Here is a 22,454-nt window from a genome sequence, read left to right as displayed (position 1 = left end):
TTGACATTCAACGCAGCTGGAACACTGCTACAGGTGCGTTGGGCGCAGAAAGGGAATTTGTTGCACAGTTTTTGATGAAAATTTTTGCCTGTTTCTCATCAAAATCAGGATCTAACTCCTCTCTTGTTTGTTTTTCAGAGATCTCGGAGCAAGATGACCCTTACATGGCGAGAACGAGAACATGAAGAAGAGGACATGATTGCCCTACATGATCCAGTTACAGTGAACGCGCTGCGGAATTGTGGCTTGCTGAAGTTCTTCCGCATCTCTAGCATGAGACAACATATCAACTTACTGCAGTATTTGCTCGATGCTTGGGATCCTATAAATCAAGTTTTCCAGATTAGGGGAAAATCTATCCCCTTGACTGCAGTAGACATCTACTTCTTGACTGGCTTGTCGAGGCGGGGTGCCCCCATCTCTTTGTCAGGTTCGGCTCGAGGAGGTGACTCTGTGAGAGATTATGTCCACCAGTATTGCAGGGAAGGATCTCAGCCGAGTAAAGATGGCAAGATCATCATCCGTGATGTCACTGATAGGTCCCTTAGGTCTATCCTATTTACTTTTGGTAGGATGGCCGGTAGTGCGTCTCTTCATGTAGCCAACAGATCCTATATGCAGCATGCCTTGGAATGCCTCCAACCGAAAGTATTCAACTGGTGCGACGTAGTACTTCTTGTGATGAAAGATCAGTTGACCAAGATAAAGGACGGGAGGTTGAAGAACTTTGGGTTCGGTTCTATTTTGACCGCCTTTGCCTTGGAGAAGATACCACTGATGCAGCTGCAGTACATTGCACTCGACTTACCTTCTCCTACTGAACCACGTATGCAGAGATGGGTTGACCATATGTCTAGGCATGCTGGCCAGTCTCAGATTTCGTTTTCTGATACCTTCTTTAGGTGGTTTGATCGTCAGGAGATGGTTTATGCTGAGTATCCATATGCTGGCATGGACTTCCGGGGTGATCCAGATTTAGTACTTCCGGAGGGAGAGCAGTGGGGTGCTATTGGTAAAATCTTTGACCATATCGCTGTTTACTGTTTTTATTTATAATGTCCTTGTGTTTTATTCTATCAAGATTTTAATCAAACTCATGTGTACATGCAGATGTTGGTCCTGTTCGTCCAGTAGTTCGCTTGAGAGTGCCAGCTGTTGCCCTAGCAGGAGAGGCCGCCGGGAGGGTTATTCTTCGTGACCTTGATGTGGCCGAGACTCTCACAGCTGTGCAGGAGCAGGTTGAGAGCCTTACTCTCGATATTCCAGATGTGAGGATCGACGAGCTACCTTTGCAGTTACAGCGGCATACTACTGGTGTGCCTAGATGATGGACTCGTCTCTTACGCATGATCGCACAGGCTGTGACTTGATATCACGAGCATCATTAGACTAGGGTGCCCCCTAGCATTTTGAGTTTTTGGGTCATGTGACCGATTTTGTCTTGGTTACAGAACATTATATGTAAACCATAAACAGCTATATATATTTTGATTTTCGGGGTTTTATTCTGGTTGAGCTTTATGATCCACATGTAAAACATTGATGATGTGTTTCCTTTTATAAATGTTGCAAATGTCTATCTAACACATGGTTTTCTAATGAGTCGGTTAATGTGTTTAAGTTTCTGGAAATATGTTGGTATTGAATAAGATCAAATTGTCTTTCCAAAATCTTAACCCTTAGGAACATGCGATAAATAGCTGGGTTTCGGACGGAATATATACCATTGAGTTGTAGTATTATGAGTTGTGAGTCTAGCCTGACAATTAGTCAGCGTATACCATGGGTGATGGCATCAGAGAGAAGTTCTATCAATGTGCTATACTCAGCGATGTTATTCGTTGATTGACCAATACATACACCTCTGAAACTTACTAACTCACCGCTTGGATAAAAAATGGCCCAGGCTGCGGAGGACAGGTTCCGCGAACTACGACTCGCTCCGTCGGCATATCCAACCCATGTCTCCAAAAGGTTTGACATCTGCAATAAATGTAAAAAGGTGGATTACTCGACCAAAACAAACACTTTAGCGAAAACAAAATATAACAAAAGCATATTGGTTACTATTTCAGCATAGTAACGCTTGAGGTACAACCCATTACGAGGTTGCGCCAGTGGAACTCCGTCATAATCCATTAACTCGTAGGCTCCTTTTGCCAACACTTGTTTAACAATATAGGGACCCATCCATAAAGACTTAAATTTACCTGCTCCCAATTTATCGGATTCTTGGTCGTAAAGCAAGACCAAGTCACCTTCTGAGAAGACACGGGGTTTGACATTTTTGTCGAACTGCGCCTTGACTCGTTTCTTATGGGCTTCGTTAGCGAAAGCGGCATCACGACGGGTTTCATCCAATTGGATTAATTCCAAGAAATGAGCCTCTTCTTCTGAAGTTCCGGGGAGGAGATCGATTGCGAGTTTAAGAGACGAGATTTCACACTGGACTGGTAAGACTGCTTCCAGGCCATATACCAGTTGGAAGGGTGTGAACCCGGTTGCATTCCTTACCGATCTTCGGTAAGACCACAAGGCTAAGTACAGGATTAGGTGCCACCTTCTTTTGTGAACTCCGATCATCCTTTGCAACATGCGCTTCAGGACCTTGTTGATCGCTTCAACTTGTCCGTTGGCTTGCGGATAATACGGAGTAGAGCTGTCGTGAGACAATCCTAGTTTGGTAGCTAATTCGAGCATCATGTGATTGCGAAAATGCGATCCATGATCTGTGACTATAGCCTGTGGTATGCCGAATCTGGCGACTACATGATTGAAAAAGAAAAGGGCAGTTGCTTCACCAGTATTATCTAATGTAGGCATCGCCTCGGCCCATTTGGTAAAATAGTCAACTGCGACTATGATATACCCATGCGCCCCGGTCGAGGTGGGGTTACATGTCATGAAATCGATTCCCCATTTGGCGAACGGCCCAACAGCAACTATTGGCTGTAGAGGTGCGGGTGGTCTTCTGGTTTTGCTATCAAAAATTTGACAAGCATGGAAACTTCTGACTGCGGTTATGCAATCTTTGAACATTGTTGGCCAGAAGTATCCTGCTCGTAAGATTTTTTGTGCTGTAGCATATCCATATTGATGCCCCCCACAGGCTCCTGAATGACACTCATTCAGGGCTTTTTCGGCCTCCTCATGGGTGAGGCACCTTCTCAGAACTGTATCGATACCACGACGGTAAAGTGTATCACCGACGATCATGTAGTCTTTTGCTTGGTATCGAATACGTTTTTGTTCAAAGTGTGAGGTGTTTGGCCTAAAATTTTGGGTTTGGAGATAAATTATTATATCTCCATACCACTCATTGCTTGTAGATATCAGAAACAAATTCTCATCCACGATTGATTCTTCGGATGTTTCATCGTTGGACGACGATGGGAGATCGCATAATAGTTCTGCAAAAACTAGAGCTTTCTTTGATTTGGATTTTACGAATTCCAGATCAAACTCTTGAAGGATCGCTATCCATTTTGAATATTTGCCCCCCAGCAACTGTCGCGACAATATATAAGTCATGGGGTTGCAATCGGACAGAATGGTAGTTTTCCGAAAGAGGACATAGTGTCGAAATCTTTGTATCGCTTGAACAGCTGCAAGCGCTAGTTTTTCAACGTAAGAATATTTGCTTTCTGTATCATTTAAGTTCTTACTTAAATAATATATAGGATGTTCAATTCCATCGACTTCTTGAACTAAAACCATTGCGATGGTCGTATCTGCTGCAGCCAGATACAGGTTAAAATCTCTTTGATAATCGGGGGCGTACATTAAAGATGCTTTCATTAGGGAATCTTTTAAAGCATCAAAGGAAGCTTGCGCGACCTGATCCCAGACAAAGGGTACCTCCTTTTTCAAAAGACGTGTATAACCTTTAGCAAGTTCGGCATAATTTGGAATGAACCTCCTCAGAAAGTTTGCTTTCCCTTGGAGTTTCTGAATCTGAAGTAGATTTGAAGGTGGAGGGAAATTTATGATTGCCTGGACCTTGCACGGGTCGAGACGAATCCCATCCTTGGAGACTATGAAGCCAAGTAAACGACCAGAACTGATGCAAAATACACATTTGTGTGGATTGAGTTGTATCTTGTAGCAGCGGCAACGTAGAAATATCGCTCTTAAATGCTGCGGATGATTAGTCCACTTTCACGAATGAGCCGGAAGGTCATCGAGATATGGTTGAACGATGTTTTTGATGTCATGGAAGGCATAATTCATTGCCCTCTGAAACGTCGCCCCTGCGTTCTTTAAACCAAAGGGTAATTTTCGATACGCGAATGTGCCCCACGGACAAATGAATGCAGTCTTTGACTGGTCCTGCGGGCGGATATTTATTTGATTATACCCGGAAAATCCATCCATGAATGAAAAGATTTCGCATCCGGCGCATTCATCAATTATCTGGTCGATGAAAGGTGTAGGGTAGTTGTCTTTTGGACAAGCTTGATTTACATCCCTATAATCGACACACACTCTAATTGTCCCTTGTTTCTTCATAACAAGGACAATATTCGATACCCAATCGGTTAGAGGAACCGGGTAGATGAAACCAGCATGGAGAAGTTTTTCAACTTATGCCATAATGGCAGCGGCTTTCTCGGGGTGCACCTGCCTTAGCCGTTGTCGTACTGGTTTAACATCTGGATACATCTTAATTTCGTGTTCAACGATACTCGAGTCGATGCCTAGCATTTCACTGTATGACCAAGCAAAGACATCTCTGAATTCGCGAAAAAGAGCATTATATATTTCCAGTTCTGAAGGAGAACAACATTTGCCAACATAAATATTCTCTACAACATCTGTTTTAGTCGAGATATTTATGGCTATAGTCTCTTCAATGTTGGATAAATTTCGCTCGAAATCCACCGTATTTACAGTATTTGAAAGAAAATCAAATACTGAGGGATGATAAAGGTCATGTTGAGTCTCTTCTTCACAATCTGGAAGAAGGGAACGATGGTGGGAATCATTCCATGGTGCTCCTTCAATTACCATAGCTTGGAGAATTCCTTCGTCGGTGACATGCACTTGCGACCAAGGATCTGAAGGAGTGCCATATTCTCTAGACCTATCTATCCAAACGCTTGATGAGCGTTGATTTGGGTTTGCCTCCCATGCTAGAAACATTGATTGCTATAATATTTCTATTGGGCTTGGGGGCAAAACCATTGCATGATCCATGTTGATATCATTTTCTGAGATCTTTGTGGAAGATATCATATTGCAGGTTCCTATCGACGCTACTTCCGCCAGATTGATTGGAGGTGGAAGAGCGAAAGTTCCTATTAGTATAGGATCTTTTAGTAGGCCTACTTGATATTCTGAAGCGAATGGGGGCTTCCATGGATCATGGGAATGCTTCCTGTAACTTGAGAACCATTGGGGAGGAAGTTTTGTTGATCGACGATTGTAATCCCTCCTTGAAAGGGAAATGCAATATTTCTAAAATAGGTCGACACAACAGCTGCCATGGCATATATCCATGGTCTTCCTAGTAGGATGTTGTAATCAAGATTCCCATCGATGACTTCAACATCTATTTCTACCGTTTTTCCTCCTAGTTCAACTTTCAAGTTATTTAGGATACCATATGGGGTATATGTCCTTCCGTCGAATGATTTTAATGTTGTCGAGGATTGCGACAAGGTTGGAGATCCTAAAGTTTTCCAGCAACTCATCGACATAATGCATGTAGATGCCCCCTCATCAATAATTGTTCGATGAACAGTTTTGTTGAGGGCTTTCACTTGAACAAGGAAAGATAGTTGAGCCGGTAACTAAGGATCGTATCCTTTGTGGTCGAAGGATACAAGATTGGAATTCTTAGGATCGATCCCACCAATGGCTGATAACAAAGCCTGCCTTTGGGATGGGCAATTTTGTAGTACTTCAAGAGTCGACATAGCGGATGGCGATTGGGCCAAATCTTCCACTATGTTATAATGTTGCGCCGCTCTAGCGCGGGGATTAAATGTCGACTTGTGTACTACTGCCTTCGGCGGTTTTATTGTTAATTCAGGAACGATAGGTGGTACAACTTCTGTTGAAGTTGTTGTCGAACTACTTGGTTGATCTTTATCCTTGTCGTTCGACAGCTGCGGATTCCCGTAATCTTTGTTCCTTGTCAAAATCAAAGCATCATTCTGCTGTTTCGAAATCGACAACATTAGCACTTGAGACGGGGAAGCATTTCCACTCTCAACCAGATTTGCTCCTGGATTTGGAAACGGATCTGTTAACACAGCTGAGGTTTTTGAACTTTTAAAGAATTTCTTAAGCTCAGCTTTGTATGGACAATCTCTCGTCCAATGATCCTCATCGCATATATGACACACCGCAGGGGGTTTCCTATTTCCAGGAGGGTTTGAAGAAGATTTTTCAGGTGATGATTCATCCTGTTTATTCTTCTTCCCTTTGCCTTTCTTCTTGCTTCCTGGTTGTTTGGTTTCTTTGCCCTTATCTGTCGACACGACATTTACTTCCGAAGCAAGAAGTTCATCTTTTGCATTTTGATCTGAAATCTTACGGGCCTTCTTAGATGTAGCCTTTGTCGATTTCGTGTCTGTTGTGCCAATCACGCCATCACCGGCGTGAGAGTCATTGTTCGATTTAGGAGGAGGAGGAATTGAGAATTCCGGTCTAGGGGCGTCAGGTATTTTGTCGTAGAGCGTGTTGGACTGAGTATAGATCAAGTCCAGATATTGCGCACGAGCGATAACTTGCTCTTCCGTTACGACCCCCCCCTTTGCCACATCTTTCGTAATGGAAGGTAGTAATGACTTGATAAACCATTCAGCTAATAGCTGATCGGGAACGTACATTTTTACCATCCTACGACGACGTCGCCACTCATGTATATGATCAGATATGTGAGTGGCCGTTGTCTGTTTGAAGTTGGTAAGGAGTTATGTTCCCGTTTCGTACCTTATCGGTAATTGAAAATGGGTTAAAAAGGTTGTGGCTAAGGTACTGAAGTTGTCGAACGAAGCTCTAGGCAATTCAATGTACCATTTGCCGCTGGACCCGTTAACGTCCTCTGAAAGAGGCGAAGCCTTATCGAATCATCGTTTAGGGTGTTCGATGAACACCATAGATGAAATGTCATCACGTGATTCGATGGATCTTCACCCGGATTTCCATTAAATTTAGGAATATCTAATGGAAGTTTATGAGGAATCCCTGGCCACCAAGGGGCGTAAGCAATTGGATCGTTTGTTAATCGGTTTAAATCAGGTAACTCTAAAGTTGCCACGAATGGTAACTGCTGATTCAGATTAGGTGAAGCATACCCAGGGTAAGATGGGATTGCCTGAGCAGTTGGTCTTTGCATGCCAGCATAATGCATTTGATGCTGGTATGACTGATAAGGTTGGTGGACATGACCATTGTAAAATGGTTGATTTTGACCGTTTTGAATGTACGGCTGTCCACTATTCGCAAAGATTTGCTGCTCAGAACCTTGGTATACTTGTTGGAATTGTGGTTGTTGGTATTGCACCAGCCATGGTTGAGAAGCCATGTGTTGTTGCGCTATACTAACCGTTGGACCAAGGTGTGGGGTAATTGTACCCGTCTGGACCTGTGTCGCCCCACTAGTTGGCGATTGTGGTTGAGTCACAGGGTCAAGGGGCTGTTGCATTACAACCTGAGAAATCTGAGGTTGACATACAACAGGCAGCGTTTGAACTTGTGACACTGTCACAATAGCTGGTGTAGTCGGGATATTCGACATAGGTACACATTGTTGCATCGAATACACAACCCTTGGTTGTTGAGGTAGTATAGGTACCCAACCACTTGAGGTAATTCCAGTATAACCTGAATATTGTTGTGAACTCCCGTATGGATATCCTCCCGGAGGGGATAATGAAAGGGCATACTGCCCCCCATACGGTGGTAATCCAGAACTCAAGGGGATTGTTTGCCCTTGGGGACCAGACTGCCCAAATTGACCTCCAAATGGATCAATTTGTTGAGACTCAACACAAGAGTTTCCAGATATTATTCTGGATGAACAAACAGGAACGGACCAGACTGTCGAAATAGCCCCTGAGTGGGCTCCTTCTAGCGGTTGAGAGCTAGTTGGGACAGATGGTATGCCGGCGAACATTGTCGGAGTGACAGCAGGGAGTTCTGCTGTCGCTGTGTCAGACGACACAGTCCTAGATGTTGACGGTTGTTCAGACATTTGGAGTCTATCCAAAAGATTACCTAGCGATTCTACAGGAACTTCCACTGGTGGTAGACTAACTTCTGATGAAGAAGGATATAGAGTGATCCCGACTCCAAAGTGCGTTGGAGTACTTGTTTGAGGATCTTCTACAATTTCTTCAATTGCAATCAGACCAGGTGGAAGGGGAAAACCGTTGGGTCCGTAAAATATTTCTGGTGCCGAAGAAGGGGTGGAATCGACAGTGACAGATGTTTGAAGAGCAAGACTCTCCGAACCGGTTGTAGATGGAACTGGTTCGGTAACACAAGTGTTTACTCTCAGACTAGGATCAGTATCACTGTCCCTCTGTGGCTGTTGAACTTCTTCTGTAGAGGCAGGGTTTCCAGAAATGTTTGGAGTAACCGGAATCTCAGATGTTGTTGGAACACTTGTTCTAACTTTAATAGGAGATTTTGAACCAATTAAACGAGTTCGCTTTATCCGTACTGGCTTCGATTCCGGAGACAAAGACGGTTGACTCGTAAGCCTCCGCGAACGACAGGGTTTCAATTAACTTTCTTCCACGATTGCGGATTACCCGATCAACTAAAATAAAAAGGGGAAGTATGTTTCCGAATTAAATGAATTTTAGACGCTTTTGACACAACTTTTTTTTTTCAGTTTTAAAGAGTCGAGAAAAAACAAAAGATGACTCTAGTCTCCTTCAATTTTTAATGATCCTGAAGTGACAAGTGCTTAGATGGACCTTTTCCGTTAAGGAGTCTGAAAAGGAACGAAAGGGACTGCTCTGGAGATCTAGGTAGAGGGATTACCAAACCAATCGCAAAACTGTAGAATACTTTTTATGGTACGGCAGTCAATCTTCCCGAATGCTGTGTTCGGTGCATTGCGATCAGTAGGGCGGCCGACACGGCTTCCTATGGATAAAAGGTTTTAAGCCTATAGGGGTCTCCCAATATATACTCGACGGTACGTGGGAGCACAAGTCCGTACTGGCACTTATCGTCTCAAAGTGGAGGAATCACCCAACCATCAGTGAGGACAACAGTTACCAGGCTTTACGACGCCGGAATACGTCTCTAGCCTAGACCTCTAAATGTTGTGCGTTAAGTTCCAAAGCGTTGTTAGATTCATTCAATTTATTTTAAGTTGATCTTTCTTAGAAGTTTGCCTTTTGGGATCACCACGAGATGTAGATGTAATTCCTAAAATGCAATCTAAAGATAATAAGCAAACTTTTATCTCTTTTCAGCAATGAAAATCCTAGCTACAAGGGGAAAAGAAAGACACAATCTTTTCTCAAAGAGCATAGAGCACACTGTAAATGCACTTTTCCTAAATCAAGCCAAACAGAATATCAATATGCAAATGCACATACGCATGTATTTGTTTTCACTTTCTTAATATTGATGCCTAAAAAGAAAGTTGATGTACAAATCTAAATTTGCTTTCAAGCGACAAACACAAACAAGCTTCTTTTCGAAATCAAAAGGTAGAGAAGATTACGACACTTTATGATTTTGAAATAAACACTCGTTTCGACACTAGAAAGTGACAAATTCAAACCAAAGGAAAAAGTAAAAGCATAATCGACTGTCAACAGCAAATAAACTTTCTCCTAAGATCAAAATCGACATTTGCGACAGATCTAAATCCAAGGACGACAGTATGATTATTCTACTCTTTCAATGGAAAACTGTAAATGACGTAACAAACACACAAAGAACATCTACAATCTTTTTGTACAAAGGAGGCGAAATTAAGGCAAAGAAAAGGGGTTTTTAAACAGACACACACTGATTACAGGCTGCAAAAATCAGAGACAAAACTGGAAAAATGAAGCAAAGAACCTCAGCTGCACAGGGCTAGGCTGATCAGCGCACCTGTTACATAGAGAAACTGGATTTCAGCGCAGGTAGCCCTCTCGGGAAGTGCGTTGAAATGTAGAATCTCTTCACAGAGCCTGCGCTGGGGCAGAAACGAGAATTCCTTCCGGGTTCTGGGTCACGGTTTGCAGTTTAATCTATGGTTTTTGGTCGAGTAAAAGCAATCAGTAATGCACAATCAGAGGGTGGATTTAAAGGAGGTCTAAGAGCTATCACAAAGGGTAATCAGATCATTTGTGAATCAGCTATTCAAATCATAAACAAATCCAGTGAATGGATTGAAGTAGCAGGTGTCTACTTTGCATTTGATAATGGCAAATGCAGTTCGATTGCTACTTCTGTGTTTATGAAACAAACAACAAGAGAAACACAAACAAACTAACTAGACACGATCCCCAGCGGAGTCGCCATTTTGTTAACGGGAAAAGTGTCTACTCAGAACGCCCCTATCCCACTAAGGTGTGACAGTACCTTAGAAACAAACAGAGAAAACTATTTTCGTATTCTTCTTTATGAACTATAAACGAAGAGGAATAGGATGAACCAACCTGTGTCTTGCGCTAGTCCTTTGATCCAATCTCTCTCCTCTTTGACAGCTTCCAGCTACCTGCTCCCTTACTTGCCCAGCTTCACCAAGTTCCTGCAAGATCACAGAAGAAGAAAACTACACAAAGACATGGATTTATATTCATAAATAGCTTAGGATCAGATTTAAGCTAAACATGCAAATATAACAAAACATCATTGATACACAAGCATGTAGGAGAAACTCAAATAGTTTTATTGATATAACAAGAAGGTCCAGGAGGAGTTACAACCGATGATTCCTGATCCAGCATCAACCCCCCATCAAAGGAATCCCCTCTTCACCTCCAACAAAGCATAAATCACCCAATACACTGATCTCTATCTCAAAACCAACAGCAGTTCTCTACAATGTACAAAATTCCAGCCTCTGGATCTCTGGGATGAGGGATCCATATATAGATGTATGCAAAGAGGATGAGTCAGCTTATGATTTGACTAGTGGCTTCTCTCTGTCAGTTCTTGCTTCCACTTGGAGACTGAGAGCCTCTTACTCATCCTTGGTCGAACTCAGTGAGGCAAGTGTCATTGGGGAAGATTCTGGAAGCTTCCATTGTCTGTCCACCTCGCGGAATGACACTGCCATTTGTCATTTCCCGCTCAGCACAACCTGGTAGTGCATTTAGGTGCGTTGCAACGCACCTAGCTAGTGTACTTGGGTGCTATGAAACGCAGCTAGCTAGTGGAGCAGCTGAAATGATCTTGATTTGACTGATTTTGAGCAGTTTCTGGTGGAGAACTTCTGGGAGAAGCTGTAATTGGTTGACCTTGTTCCTCTAGGGGTAGGAACAACACTTTTAGGGACTTAGGATCCCTTGGTTTATGGACATTTCATGCTTAGAGCTGTAAGGCACAAAAATGTCTATAACAGTAACCCCCACACTTCCCAGCTCATCTCGACACTGAGTGAACTTCGTGAGATACTTGGGAATACTGTCACCCTTCTCGCATTTGATGTTTCTGAGTTTATCTTTGAGCGCCAGCTTCCTCTGATCGCTCTTGCTTTGGAATAATTCTGTTAATGATTTCCACATCAAATATGGAGTAGCCTTTCCATGGAGGCTGGACACAATGTGATCCTTCACGCCCTCCAACAGAATCCTTCGACATTTTGCGGTTTTCTTTTGCCAAACTTCCACCTCAGCAGCATCAGTAGGCTTTGGGATATCCGTATCTATGAACTCCTTCAGCCCGTTATCATCCAATACTGCCTCCATCCTGTCCTTCCATGCAATATAGTTTGAGCTGCCCTCAAGAGCATACTCCAATCGCAATCCGTTGAAAGGCATTGCTACGTTGTCACCAAGAAAACACTGCTGCAAATTCGAATTCCACCAGCAACCAACTCAACCGCCTCGGATCTAAGATTCGTGAGAACACAATATTTCTCATACAGAGATTGACTGTATGGGCATTCACCGGATATCTCACCTTCCAAAGGAAGGATGGATCCAGAGGCTACCTGGCCCGATTACAGACTCTGCCTGAAGAAATAGAATGTAAACACTTCCTGAATAGTAGATCTGATGATCAATAGCTCTGATACCATGTAGAAATTTTGAATAATTTAACACATATTCAATGGAGATTATCCTGATCATGTACTATTGCGGAATACATACACAATACATAAGCTCCTCTACGTTGATCATCAATATAGTAGCATCAATAACAATAAAACATCAAGAGCATTCACACATTAACATAGTATGTAACCCGGGGAAAGCATCTCGCTAAAAACCCCACACTATCTGTATATTAATGATTGAGACCATGTAACATTACAAAGTACAATGCTTATCACAAGCAATCTAGTACCAGCTCCACCTGTTACACATAATACAGCTAAGATCTGATCTCCAAATCTATTCCACTGCTTGCCTGCCTCCACTGCTCAATACCTGCTCAAGAATGAACGAGAATGGCTTACCAAACTCGTATTTCACCTCCAAAGAATCACTCACAATGTGTAAGACGTGAGCAGAAGCTACAAATTGGGCAAATACATGAGCAAACTCATTGGCATACTCAATCCCTTTGATTGTGCAAGATCTGATGCACAACTATAGTCACAACTGATAGCAATCTGATTCTCTAACACATGTCCCTGCTAAACTGAACATGCACTGACATGCAACTGAGTTAACTGATGTATTCTATAGTTGTATTATGATTTAATAATTAGTTTAACAACTCATCATTAGTCTATCTGTAGTTAGACTAACTACAACTAGTTTAACCAAGTCAAACGGAACACAACTCCATCAACTCCACAATCAACTCCACCAAACTCAACTGATTGAGTTCTAACTGAAGTCATGCATGCAACAACTCAACTGACTCATAAGAAAAGCGTACTTCCTTCTGACAGCTGCATGGGCCACATCTGTAGCTCAAACTGAAGTGCTCCAAGAGAATAAGATCAAGTTTATAGTCCAAATATTATTATGAGACAATAATATTTGACTTTTCTATTTTTGACAGCCAGTCTAAAAATAGACTTTGATCACCCACACTTTGCTCACCCACACTTTGGTCACCCACATTGTGATCACTCACACTGTGATCACTCACATTTTGATCATCCACACTGTGACCAAAAATAGAACTTGCGCCATAATTTGCCTGCGGGCCCACTTAGTGAAGGCGACTCTTTTCACTAAGCTCCATCATCTTGTTGCAATCTCAACAACAGAAACACTTTTCGTTGGAACTATTTTCCTAGACTTGCTCTGAGTGTTATGCATTGGTTAGCCGGAGGCCTTATTTTTCTTAACACATTTTCTTTGAATTTATGTTTTGGCACCTCAGTCATAGTGGTCATCCCTTGACTTCTCAAGTTGTATCGGTTACTCTGCTTCTAGGCCAAACCATCACTCGGAAGTTCCTTATTAGCAGTACGTTTCTAGGCTGTGAGAACACAATGATACATGTTCACTGCATGCCCAGTGGTTGGAGCTTCATCAACTACACCAACTTCTTCCTCCTCTTGATCGGGCTCAACCTGGTCCTCAACCATGAATGTGTCCACAAACTACACAGTTATTATTCTTGTGAGTTAGTTCCACTATGGGCACATCTTTTCTAAATGATTCTGATTATGAAATGTTTAGTATGACTCCATGCCAATTTTTTCAATGTTTAGCACCACATTAGAACTCTGTGTAGATTTTTTCAGCTGATTTTTGTTTCTTCCAGAAGCTACATTCCTTATAGACATGAACCTAGGGGGCATACTTCTCGTGGTAGTCTCGCTTGTCCTTTGTTTAAGTTCAGCCATTTCGGTGGTCAGGGACTTGACGAGACGAGTAAGGCTTTCAATATTGTTCAGTTCTTTTTCCTTAGCCTTGCTCACAGAGGCCTGAGACCTCTTACCTGTGTCTTTGGAGTCCTTTGTGGGTTCATCATCTGTGATGACTCCAATAGCATGCAGGTCCTTCTCTACGGAAATATCATCTTCATAGTTTTATGTTAACGTTGGTCTCGCAGTTCGCTTTACAAACTATGCAATACTTGTTGGCAAGGTAGAAGTGTAGTAGTTGATGGTGATGGAGTCATGACGCTTGTGACATCCAAAAAATTGTTCAAGATGAGATTGAAACTATGATTGAAATATTTAATATTTTCCTTTTGCTCCATCTTAAGACTAACCAGCTCTTTCAATAACATGATAGGGGTCTCACCTTTAGAAAATTTCTCAAGAAATATTCTTTTGAATTCCCTCCAATTCTAGATGGATTTTGGAGGAAGGTTGTGGTACCATACAACTACTCTACCATCCAAGGTACATGGGAAAATTTTGCATGCAACATCATCATAACGTACCTCAAGTGTTTGCAAGTGTAGGTAAAAGTTGTCTAAGTGATCTTCAGCCTTCACTGTCTTGTCAGGGTCATATTTCGTCAAGAGATTCTCTGTGTGTCTTGGCACCTTATGAGAGACACGCGAAAGTTCCAATGGGCCCTGAGTCATCCAATCCAAATTCTGCTCTGCCATGTCTTCTTCTTCATTTTCTTCCTCTTTCTCTTCTGAATCTGATGGTTCCTCCTCCTCTTCTTATTTGTTTCCTTCCTCTCCACCTCCCCCACCGGAACCTAAACCTAAGAGTAAAGGATTTCCTCCTTTTCCTCCTTGAAAGAGTAGAGCTTCTTCTTCCCTTTCCATATCTTCTACTAGTTCTTGAAGAGTGGCAAGAATTGCTTCTTCAACAGACGAGACCACTACTCATGTGGGGGTTGTCTTGTTCTTCTTTTGAGAATATGGAAGAGTGATTACTCCCGGAATTAGTCCAACAACTTTTTCAAATTGATGGGTGATGGGGTGGACAAACAAAAGTTGATGGTACGAGATTTCATGTTCAGGCCTAGGTGGTGAGGAGTTATGAACTTCAGAGTTGCGAGTAGGGGAGAGGGAGCGAAAGTTACTACGTTGACCAAAAGATGGATTAGTGGAGTCGGTGGGACAATCAACCATAAAATATTGGCTTCCCTCCTTCTAGCACTAGAAATGTTGATGGTGTTGGACCCGCCAACATTCAGGGGATTTCCTTGATATGAGTCCCAATTAGACCTCACACTATTTGGTGTAGGATTCCCATCTAGTATGAAGGCCCAGTTTCCAATTACTTAAATATTTGCCTTGTCTTTGGCTATCAGCAGAAGAGAGTGGTGCAATGGTATTTGTGAGCTCCAGTATTGCAACAGTGATGCTGCAACTCCTGGGACTCCCTACTTTACTTTTAGCAACTCGGTAGTTTGTAACAAACTTGGAAGCAACAGTGCTATATGCACAAGTACTAGCTCTTACTGCAGGCTGTCACTTGATCAGCTGGCACAAGTTTGCTAGGAGCTTAAGCCAACTTCTATGAGTTTTGAGAAGAAGCTTTTAACTGTGATGGAAGAAAGCTAATTCAAAAAATGCTAGTCTGCTTGCAGAAAGAAGATGAAAGCTGTAAGGAAACACAAACCCTAGCAAACCCTAGTTTCACCCACTAACCCTACTTGTGCAAGAAAAGAGATGGAAACTACTGAAATGGATGCCATTGACTATTGAAAAGGTGAAATGCATGTATTCAAGCTACTTCTAAAGGAAAATATGGGAAAATCATCTTTTTGTACTTTTGATAAATTTTATGTAGAATTATTATGCTTGTTTTTTAACTATTTGTGACTGTGTAGAGGTTTAGTGGCGAAAGGAAATGGAGTGGGCGTTTGTAGGAGGTTGGGAAGGTGTGGAGAGGATCTAAAGATTCCCTGGTACCATTTTGGAGATTTCCACTGCGCTCAGATTCCGAAAAATTGCTCGCATGAACTTCTACAGGAGGCTGCATGGGATCTACAAGAAGTTCTACAGGAAGTTCTATAGGAAGAGGCCGAAAGTGGTTTTTAGAGGGTTGAAGGTGGAAAAATGGCGGTAAAGTGGAAATGAAGGATGGATAGATATGTTAAGGGGTCTAAGACCTTGTAAATGAAGATCAGGAGTGAAGGCGATGGTTGGATTTGTTCAAAGGTCAAGGAAATAATTTTGCACAAGAATGTAGAAATTAGGGCAGTTTGGGAAAGTATGGCGAATGAGTGAAGGAAATATGGAGAGAGGGATTGGAGCAGCTTGTATGATGGAGGAAGGATAAGCTGGAGTGTCTTACAGGTGTTCTGCACACTTCTTTTCAAAACTGACCCAAGCAAAAACTAAGAAAACAGAGTTTTACTTATTTTGACCTAATTCTGACCTAAAAACTAGAAAAGTGTTGAACAGAACTTTATGGATAGGAAGTTATGCAAGAAATCTATGGAAACTGAACAAGAATAGATCTAAGCATGTAAACACAACTGATATCAACTTTTCCAACTCGAAATCTAACACTAGCAATTGCATTGGAAAGCAAAAACAGTGTTTTTGTGGCAGCAAGAGTGCCTTGGTCTCAATTCATGGTCCCAAGGAGGGAGAAAGGAGATCAAGGCCTGCTTGGTAGCCTTTTTGTGGATCTTTTCTATTATCAAACTATCTAATCAACTTGAAGCAAGAACAACTATCTTAATCATCAAAAACAACCTAAGTAACAAAGCAAGATTTAACCTAAATAACATAAATTATTTCATGAATGCAAGAAAAACACATATGAATACACAAAGGAGGTGCTGGGCACTTGGATTGGGCCCAAACCCAAGAGCTACAGCCCCCTAGGAAAGATCAGTGCTGGTTCAAAGTTGGATTCATCTTCATTGATCAAAAAAATAATAGTTACATCACAAAACTGTCTGCAAAAAGAGCTCGAAAATGATCTGAGTACAAGGTTGCACTAAAGTGCGAAAATAGACTATCAAATGGCTAAAATCTAACTAAAATTTGACTAAACTACTGAGCACCTAAGCCCTCTTATTTATACAACTGGTGACTCCCAACAGTCCTCCTAAAATTAAGGAACTCGGCTTCCTAGAACTGAAGATAACAACAGTCCTACTTGACTTGCTCGGCTGCCCCTTGGAATCATCAATGTGGGCCTTTGTACTCTAAGTTTCTGATGGAGAATTTGAGGTAAGGGTTCATAAATGAAGGGGACACCCTCCTACAAATCCTCTCCCTTGTTCTTCCACAAATTTGGCTGCCAAATGCTCATTAAACCTTTGATTTTGTCTCAAAATTGACCAAAAATCTGCATAAAGCACACATTAGACTTTTTGGCATAATGACTAACCCAATTCACTCTATTAGCATAAATATAATAAAAAACATGCAATAAACTAATGAGAATGGTGGATTTTGTCGAAATTAAGAGGTAAAATGAGCCCATATAATTACCCATTTTTGGGGCTCATCAGGTATCTTCAAAAAGCAAACTAAGTGTGCCTAGTGAGTGTGTAATGCAAATGTGTCTAGGTTATCTTACTGCAAAATGCAGGAGAAAAGTGAGCCTCTAAGTGAGAGGTAATAGTACCACCCAGGAAGAGACATACAGGAACAAAAAATTCTTGTCCAACATCCAGCAGAATAGTCCATAGTGGACGCGACAAACGTTAAAACAAATGAACAAGAGAAGACCCATCTACCATCTAGCGGAATAGTCCACGGCGGATGTGACAGTTGTTATAACCAATAAGCAAGGAAAGGTTTTTCTAGTATCCTGGAAAATAGTCCAAAAGGATGAGAGAGCAGTGACGACCATTACAACACATCCCCAACAAGATAAGCACTAAAATAACCAAAATAGTTCAACTATATTAGTACATGTGAAAGAAAACATGAAATACAAACATTCACAGAATAGTCTTACAAACATCCATAAGTCATGCATGAAAACGTGTTGGCCTAAAAAGGCTTATGTAATTAAGAAAAAGTTCCAAGACACATATTTACATTGTACATCACTAGCCCTAGTAGTGGGACATTGGAACCACTCCTTGCTCCTCAAAGAACTAACTAATCTCTCTAATGCTTTGTTGGAGGAGCCAAGGTGAAAATTCCTTTGCTCATACAATGAGGGGGTATATATAACTAAGGGATGATTCTTACCCCTTGTGACTCTTTGACTACCCTCATGACTGTTCAACTTCCTTTAACTTTTCAACTTACATGACACTTCATATTCATCTGTGTCCATTGGACTTCCACTTTACATTACATTTGATTTACAATAAACATGGCCCACAATGGTGATATGGCATATGAAAACTCATGACACAACTTGACATGACATTTCTTAGATGGAATGGCTTGATGATGTGGTAATGTCAAGCCGCTAGTTCTGCTGAGTGATAGATGTGTTCTTGGATGTGCTTTCTCTTCTCCTTCGCATAACTTGATGATGTGGGGTCTTCAATGATCTTCGATCTTGGAAGATGGTTGCACACTTGTGTTCCTTTCACTTGCTCTTGGTAGGTTCATTCATCCATTTGGCTACAAGTAATTCTTTAGGAATGCTTCCTCTTTCTTGTCCTTATTTATCATCTCTTCATGATTGGACAATGTACCTGTTCCTACAATTCACTCATGATGGGATTACATCAATTTGAAAACTCCCTAATATAATATGATGCATTTTTATCCATGAACTCAGCCCGAGACTGATGACAGGCTGAGAGAGAGGGCCTAGTAATTGCTTATTATACAATTCTAGGTGACAGGGAGAGGGCTTGATGACAGAGATTGTGTAGAGTGCAACTCAGGCTTGTCTAAGGAACTTCTGAGCACAATACTTAGTGGGGAGAAAAATTGTATAGTGGCCACTGGGAGTCATGATTGTGAGTTCAAGAAAACAGTGGTTGATGTGGGATGGGACCCTGGGAGATAGATCTACATAGTTTTTTAAGGCAAGGAGGACTAGGTAGCATAGATACCTGAAGGAAAAATCTACGCAGTTCTTGAGGTTAGTGAGCTCCAGCTGAGGGAGGACACTGGGGAACACCTCTGCGTAGTTCCAGATGCTAAGGGAGGTTGGGTTCTCTATGCATTATGGGGTTCCTGCAAGCAAGGGAAATAGCTTGAGGACAATAAGTGTTAAGTGCGTAGTTCAAGTTAGACTGGGAGGAACTACTACACAATTCTAGAGGTCAAGGGAGACTGCTAGGCTCTGGAATTGAGCAGTGAAACTGCCCTGGAGGACAATGACTACGTAATGGGTAGTTCTAGGCAGAAAGATCACATTACTGAGGGTTGAGACTGAACAATGCATAGTTCATTCAGGGTCTAGCGAAGTTGAGTTGCCTGGTCGGGAAGAGTTTCGCAAAAGTGGCTAAGTGCGGGAGGGAGATAGACTTGTGATGAAATTGAATTTGTGATCACACACTTATACTTTGATCACACGACAACATAGACCATTGGAGCAACAAGAAAGAAATTCCCTTCGTGTGATTGTCTCATAATAAGAAGCGAAAAGTGCGACACTTGAGTTAGAATTTAGGACAACCGTGAAGACACTTTTGTGACCGTGCTCAAAACTTTGTGTATGAGTGTGACGGGTGTTTACATAAATAGGACAAATTGTATACACAAATTCCAACCTTCGAAACCACCATAAAGGTTCGCAAACATGGGAAAATAGTCAAACATTCCAAAATATGACCACTGATCCACCAAGCAAAAGGGAATAAAGGATTTTAGAAAATCTCATGAAATGAACTCAAGTGTTTGCAACAATCAAGGGAAAGACAAAGGAAAGCTCCAAAATTTGAGTGCAAGCCAAAATTTTGGAGGGTGTTGCAGTTGCGACAACCAGAAGGTTATAGGTGACAAGCTCCAAGTTTAAACTTTATTGCCAGAACTTATCAAGGAAGGAAAAATCATATTGGACCTTAAAGTAGTTACAGAAATAAGAATTCAATAGCTACAAAATCGTTCAATTTCAGAGTATCTCATTAAGTGGAAGAACTTATCAGTTGAATATTCCACTGATCCAAGATCATTTGCTTATAGATGCATCAAAATTACATATAACAGAGCTTATTAACCATGGAACTTAAAAGCACATAAAACGATGTGGAAATAACAAGATAAACATGAAACCATGACATTGGTCTAAGATTATGGATTTCATCCAATTTGGACTATGTCTCCAGGCCCTACTCAATAGTGGGGAGGCCTTCATTCATTAAGTGTCATAAAAAGAGATAAAAGTACAAGAAACATTCAATTACAATCCTTATACCTCCAAGATGGAAGATGGACGAAGAATTGAGAGCCCAGCTTCATAAACAGATAATACCACTAAAATCCTGGCAAAAAATCATGCAAAAACGCCCATCTGAACACCCAATACAGATAATCAGGCCTTCTACACCTTCTCAGAACCTCCCTGCTGCTCAAGGCGAGGTCCCGATCTACTGCCATGTCAAGGTCTTCTGTGCACAATGGCTTCTGAACTCATTTTCCAGTCCTCTCTCCCCTTTTTCCTGTGTTTTTAGTCCAATATATATACTTGGAGGCTAACCTCTCAATTCCTGGGCAGTTCCAAACGGATGACAAACTTTAGTAGGCGGGCATTTCCAACAAAGATTCTTGGGGCCACAAATAGTATGCAAGTAACAAAACCTATTTAAACATAGGAAAACCACTTTAACACTGTTCCCACATGACGGCGAATTCCCGATGGCTTTATCGATGTTGTTTTCTTCATCACAAATCGCAATCAGCATTTTCCACCGGCATACAGATCCTAGCCTTTACAACAGGTGCCCTGCAATAAAAATGGACTTGATGGCTTATTAAACACAGTTCATACCATATCAGGCCTCATCACAAATCTCAATCAGTGTAGAACCAGGGTTGGCACTCCATACTACTGCTCCCCTTTTGAGAACTGCGATTGCGATATATCGCATCGTAACTAGACTCTTTCAATGGCCAATTCGTAAACACTTGATCCCCTTCGATCTGTGATATGCAATATCACAATCACTACCGAGATCTTGTTGGGGCCATTTCAAAAACACTTTGCCTTTTGCGATTGCAATATGTGATTATCACATCGCAACTTTTCTTTCCTAGGTCCGATTTGAAACTACTGACCTCTCCTTCCACGATAAGAAAAATGTAAGACCAATGGCGGCCTGCCACTTGGCGCTTCCCCATTCATTGAATTTTTTCCATGTCATCTTCTCCTGCCACCTGTCCAAGTCAAGCATAAACTTGGACTTTCTCTAACTTCTTCATATGAACTCGGATTTGAGTGTGTTTTGCATAGTTGGAATCACGATGATGAGCACTTCGATTTGACGCTAAGTTTATTTAAATTCTACCACTTTGAATTTTGAGCCTTTTACCATGCCACTGGTACTCATGACAGGACTACATCAATTTGAAAACTCCCTAATCTAAGATGATGCATTGTTACCCATGAACTCATCCCGGGACCGATGACAAACTAAGAGAGAGGGCCCAGTAACTGCGCATTACGCAGTTCCATGTGACAGGGAGAGGGCTTGATCACTAAGACTATGCAAAGTGCAACTTAGGATTGACGAAGGAACTTTTGAGCACACTACTTGCTAGGGAGAAAAATTGTGCATTGGCCACTGGGAGTCAGGATTGTTAGTTTAGGAAAATAGTGGTTGTTGTGGGATGGGACCCTGGGAGACAAATCTATGTAGTTTTCTGAGGCAAGGAGGACTGGGAAACAGAGATGTGTGGAGGACAAATCTACACAGTTCTTGAGGTCAGTGAGCTCCGGCTGAGGGAGGACACTAGGGAACACCTTTGTGCAGTTTCGGAGGCTAAGCGAGGTTGGGTTCTCTACGCATTATGGGGTTCCTCCAAGAAATGGGAAGAGCTTGAGGACTGGAAGTGTGAAGTGTGTAGTTCAAGTTAGACTAGGAGGAACAGCTACACAATTCTAGAGGTCAAGGGAGACTGTTGAGATTTGGAATTGCATAGTGCAACTTCCCTAGAGGACAGAGACTACACAATGGGTAGTTCCAGGCAACAAGTTCACATTACTGAGGGTTGAGACCGCATAATGCATAGTTCATTCGGGGTCTGGTGAAGTTGAGTTGCCTCATCGGGAAGAGTTTCGAAAAAGTGGCTAAGTGCAGGAGGGAGATAGACTTGTGATGAAATTGAACTTGTGATCACACACTTATACTTTGACCGCATGACAACATAGACCATTGGAGCAATAAGAAAGTAATTCCCTCTGTGTGATTGTCTCATAACAAGAAGCGACAAGTGCGACACTTGAATTAGAATTTAGGACGACAATGATGAAACTTGCGTTACCATGCTCAAAACTTTGTGTATGATTGTGATGGGTGTTTACATAGCTAGGACAACTTGTATACACAAATTCCAACCTTCGAAACCACCAA

Source organism: Pinus tabuliformis, chromosome 4_1 (genome assembly GCF_031772625.1).
Source record: "Pinus tabuliformis cultivar Carrire ecotype Pingquan chromosome 4_1, CPIR1, whole genome shotgun sequence".
NCBI lineage: Eukaryota > Viridiplantae > Streptophyta > Pinopsida > Pinales > Pinaceae > Pinus > Pinus tabuliformis.
Note: the sequence above shows the minus strand (reverse complement) of the source record.